Source organism: Labrus bergylta, chromosome 4 (genome assembly GCF_963930695.1).
Source record: "Labrus bergylta chromosome 4, fLabBer1.1, whole genome shotgun sequence".
Taxonomy (NCBI): Eukaryota; Metazoa; Chordata; class Actinopteri; order Labriformes; family Labridae; genus Labrus; species Labrus bergylta.
In genome coordinates this window covers 33,270,492-33,275,905 of record NC_089198.1, presented here as the reverse complement: position 1 = coordinate 33,275,905, position 5,414 = coordinate 33,270,492, and positions in this window count along the sequence as shown.

The following is a 5,414-nucleotide window of genomic DNA, read 5'->3' as shown; positions in this document are numbered from 1 at the left end:
GCGACAACTGGTGATACCTCACATCAAGTGACGCAAGGTCAGCATTAATTGACATTTCTGTTGCTCTTCTGTTGTATTTGCACTGTGATTTGTTTTAATAAAGTTTGACTTGACTTAACAGCTTATTCCCCACACGCCAGCCGCTGCCAGACTGGTTACGGAGATCCAGCAGGATTGCTGCAGCTCTACATCTGCAGCAGCTCCCCCTCCTGGCCCAGCTGCCCCTCCTGGCCCATCACCCAAAAGGTGTAGGTGCAAATTCTGCCCTCGCCAGAGTGATCAAAAAATGTTGGCAATTTGCCATACATCTGCAAAGTTCATGCCATTACCACCTGCATTGTTTGCACCTGAGGGCACATTCACACTGTTGGTTAGTTTTCATTTTACTGTCAGTTAGTTTTGAAAAGTTAAATGTCTTGGAAATGAATTTTGACATGACTAAAAAGTTGAAACTGAGGTGGGTGATAATTGATACTTTATGCTTTATAAACAGTCAAAGATGGGGTCAATTTGACCCCAGAGGACAGCGGGTGTTATTATTTGCTGCCATTCAAAAAATTCAAATGATTCAAACACAGCATCCTCACTAAACTTTGACATATACCAGTCTATGATAAATCAAATAGTCAAAATGATATAAAGTCAAAATAATGAATTGTTATTTTTTTCACTTAAAAACTGGATATACTTTTATGTAAACAAGGTCTATAATATATATTATATAGAATTGATGGAATAAATTTATGTTATATGCCTTAAATTACAGTCTAACCAGACAGGGTCATTTTGACCCCAGAGGACAGCAGGTGTATATCAATCGGGAGGACATTACGAGGGTTAAAGAGCCAAACCTCCCCAAGTACCATCACCTGGCTCTAACCATCCTCCCTACAGGATTGGGGACACAAATCATCATAAAGTAGAAAAAACAATACAGACACAAAACACTTCAGTAAATATTCAAATTACCCACGGTACCTGAAGGCATCACAAAATGCACTTTTCTCCCATACGGATCACACATTAAAGAAATACATAACAATACTGTTATAGCTTCCCCCTCAGACATGGTATCGTCTTTGACATCACAGAAAGCTTAAACACAGGGAAACAAGAAAACCCCGTTTTCTGCATGATTCCCACGACAGGTACGTTTGTTTGTAGACAAAATAAATTACAATAACTGTAAAACCATGATATGAACCTACTAATAAAGGTACTAGAATTATAAACCATGTTTGTCTGTCATTATTATTATTATTATGGTGTTATGAAGGTTCAAATGTGTCTAGTCAGTGTCTTGATGTCTCTGCATGAATGACTCGATTTCATTAATCCTGAAATTTGAATTAGTCACACAGAAGGAAATGTGACCCTTGTTTTTTTCATGCACTTGAACTCTGAATAATAAAAAAATAAAATAAAAAAGGTTCACATTTAATTTTGTGTGAACAATCCAGGTTTCAGCCAAAATGAAACGTCCTTCAGATGCATGATGGAGAATTTACAATTTAAAAAACATATTGTGCTTTCACACTCCTGAAAGAACTATGCAAGCGACCGTTGTGACCTCTGTGCACGAAATAAAAACAACTCAATTATTCTATAATTCATTGAGCAGATGCATTTTGTCCAAAAAGACGGACATCAGGAAGTAAGTACAACAGAAGCGAAGATCTAGAGAGGAGGAAACAACGTCAGGAAGAGCAAACAAACAGCTTTTAAGGTCACATATTCTCCTCCTCTCCCCTGTGCTGCTACCTTGTCGTGGTGGGGTTGCTTGTGTGCCTCCGTGACTCTGAAGGCTATACCGGTGGGGGGTTTATACCCCCCAGCAGGTTCAACCATGCCGGGCAGGTTTCTAGAGTAGAGGTCAGACGAAAAGCAGCAACTGGCCCTCCAGGTTGGGGGTTAGGCGTGGGGTTAACTACCCCATCCTGTAAAAACATTCCAGTTACAGAAACGCTAACGAATAAAAACCAAATCACACACCTGGCTGAAGAAGGTGCCCCAGCTATGGGGACTATGACGTTTACCAGCCAAACCAGCAAGGGTGCTGGTAATCCGACACACCTTCTGATGCCAAGAACACCCATCCCCCTGGGGACATGGAACATCAGAACCATGTTCCAGGCTGGCAATGCTGCAACCATTGCCAAGGAAATGGAGCGCTACAACCTCTCAGTCCTGGGCCTGGCAGAAACAAGATGGACGCAGTCGGGTGAGGTCAAATTGACCAGTGGCCAGTCCATTATCTATTCTGGACACGAAGAGGAGGCAGCCAACCATACGGAGGGAGTGGCAATCATGATGACGAAAGGTACTAGAAAGGCCCTAACTGCATGGAAACCCATCAGCTCTCGCATCATCTCAGCAACCTTCAATACCAGCAACAGAGTGAAAGCCCATATAATCCAGTGCTACGCACCCACCAACGCTGCAGATGAGGAGGTCAAGGACAGATTTTATGACAGCTTAAACCACCTACTCAGTAGTATTGGAGACAGGGACATCATTATCCTGATGGGGGACTTTAATGCCAAGATTGGAGACCAAAACGAGGGATATGAGACGGTGATGGGTAAACATGGAGTCGGGACCATGAATGAATGAGCAATGTTTGCAGAGACCTGCGTGAACAATAATCTGGTGATTAGGGGGAGTGTATTTCCCCGCAAGAAAATCCACAAAACAACCTTGGTGTCACCAGATCATGTCACGGAAAACCAAATCGACCACATCTTCATCAAGAAAAAATTCAGAAGAACTATGGAAGATGTCAGGACAAGACTGGGGGGCAGACGCAGCCTCAGATCACCATCTCCTGGTAGGGAAATTCAAGCTAAGGCTGAAGAGATATCATCAGCGAGAAAAGGGTCTAAGAGCAAAATACAACACTGACTACCTCAGCAATGCTCAAGTGACGGAACAGTTCAAGGATATTCTCTCAAGGAAAAGCGTAGAGATACAGCTCAGAAAGAAGGAAGAATGGACAACGAATGAAGAGTGGGAACACCTTAAAGCTGCTTGGAGCTCAACATGCGAGGAGGCCCTGGGGAGAAGATCCCAAAATCACAAAGAATGGATAACACCAGAAACACTAAACTTAATCCAGCAGAGGAGGAGGGTGAAGGAAAAAGTGAACAATGCAAAAACAACATCAGAAAAAGCAGAGGCTCAAAAGGAATACAAAAAGTGAGGCAGAACGTCAGGAGGAAGAAGAGATCACAGGTAGAGAGGCTAGCTAAGGAGGCAGAACTTGCAGCATCTCAAAGAAACATGAAAGAACTGTACAACATCACAAGGAAATTGTCTGGGACACATCGACAAAGTAACAAACCGATCATGGACAAGAATGGTCAACTGCTCTCAACCCCGGAAGAGCAGCTCGAGAGCACTTCCTAGAGGTCCTGAACAGACCACCACCATCAGAGAGGCCACACATTCCTCAGACCAGGACACCGCTAAACATCAAGTGTGACAGACCAACAAAGACTGAAATAAAAGTCAAAAATCTAACATCTGAAAACCGCTGGCCCTGACAATATTCCACCTGAAGCCCTTAAAGCTGATATAAATACATCTACAGACATGCTCTACAGCTTCTTTGGGAGAATTTGGGAGGACGAAGAGACACCCACAGAATGGGCAGAGGGTCACATAGTGAAACTACCAAAAAAGGGTGACCTAAGGAAGTGTAACAACTACAGAGGGATGGCCCTACTTTCAGTGTCCAGTAAGGTCTTTAATCGGGTCATTCTCAACCGTCTCCAGGAAGCTGTGGACAAGAGGCTCCAGGACCAGCAAGCAGGATTCAGGAAAGATCGCTCATGCACAGACCACATAGCAACACTACGCATCATCATTGAACAGCCTATTGAATGGAACACATCCCTGCAGATGAACTTCATTGATTTTGAAAAAGCTTTTGACAGCTTAGACCGGACAACACTGTGGCAATTAATGGAACACTATGGAATCCCCACAAAGATCATAAACCTTATCAAGAAATCTTATGAGGTCACCTTGGGTAAAGTCATGCATGCAGGCCAGCTTTCCCGGAGCTTTGAAGTCAAGACAGGCGTTAAACAGGGATGTCTTCTGTCACCATTCCTCTTCCTTCTTGCTATTGACTGGGTCATGAGGGAAACAACTGAGGGGAAGAGAAATGGAATTCAGTGGAAAATGTGGGAGCAGCTGGATGATCTTGAATTTGCGGATGATATAGTTCTCCTTTCCCAAACACAGACACAAATACAAGAGAACACAGACAGACAACAAGTGATGAAGATCCACTCCAAAACCAGAAACGCCATCTTCTTGAACAGCACTGCCCTAGAGGAGGTAGAAGCTTTCACCTACCTAGGCAGTGTTGTGGACACCACTGGAGGGACAGAGGCCGACATTAGAAGCAGAATTAACAAGGCTAGAGTGGTGTTTCACATGCTCAGAAAGATCTGGAGCTCAAAAAACATCTCCACAAACACTAAGATACGCATCTTCAACTCCAACGTTAAACAAGTGATGCTGTATGGATCCGAAACATGGAGAACAACAAAACACACAACACACAGGCTGCAAACATTCATCATCACCTGCCTCAGAAGGATAAACATCTGGTGGAAAGACAAAGTCAACAATGTGGACCTTTGGAAAAGAACAAGCCAAGAACTCATAGACTTACAAATCTGAAAGAGAAAGTGGAGTTGGATTGGCCACACCCTCAGAAAACCTGCCGACAAGCCCTGAAATGGAACCCCCAGGGGAAAAAAAGGAAAAGAGGTTGCCCCAGGAACAGCTGGAGAAGAAGTGTAGAGGCAGAAATGTCAGAGAGTGGACTCAACTGGGGAGAGCTTGAGTGAAAAGCCACAAACAGAGTGAAATGGAGGATATTCGTCAGCGGCCTATGCACCCAAGAGGAGCAAAAGGCTTAAGTCAAGTAAGTCATTCTCCTCCTCTTTAACCAGTGTAAATAAGTCTCAGAGCTCCCCAAAACATGTGTGTGTTGTTTCTTGTTCTAAATCCACTCTGATCCTGTATTTGATCATGCCTATAAACCCCTCTATTTCAGCCCTGCTCAGAACAGGCTGTTTCTGTGTCTGTACCTTTAAATATGTAAATGAGCTGTGTCTGACCAAGCCCCCTCTCTGGAAGTGCTTGGGTGTCTCGGACTTTCTTGCTCCATGTCCTATTGTTTATGGTGAGAAGGCAGACTCAGAGGGCAGAACAAACACCTAGCTGTGGGAGTGTCACCCACCTGGGGGAGGGGCTACTGCCCTTTGTGATGTCATGAAGGGAACATCTCCAAACGGCCTGTTAGAGCACACATTTTCTGAAAAGTGGAGCAGGCAGAAGACAGAGAGAATGGACTTTTCTCATCATTGGGGGGTTTTAGACAGACTAGAGACACATTT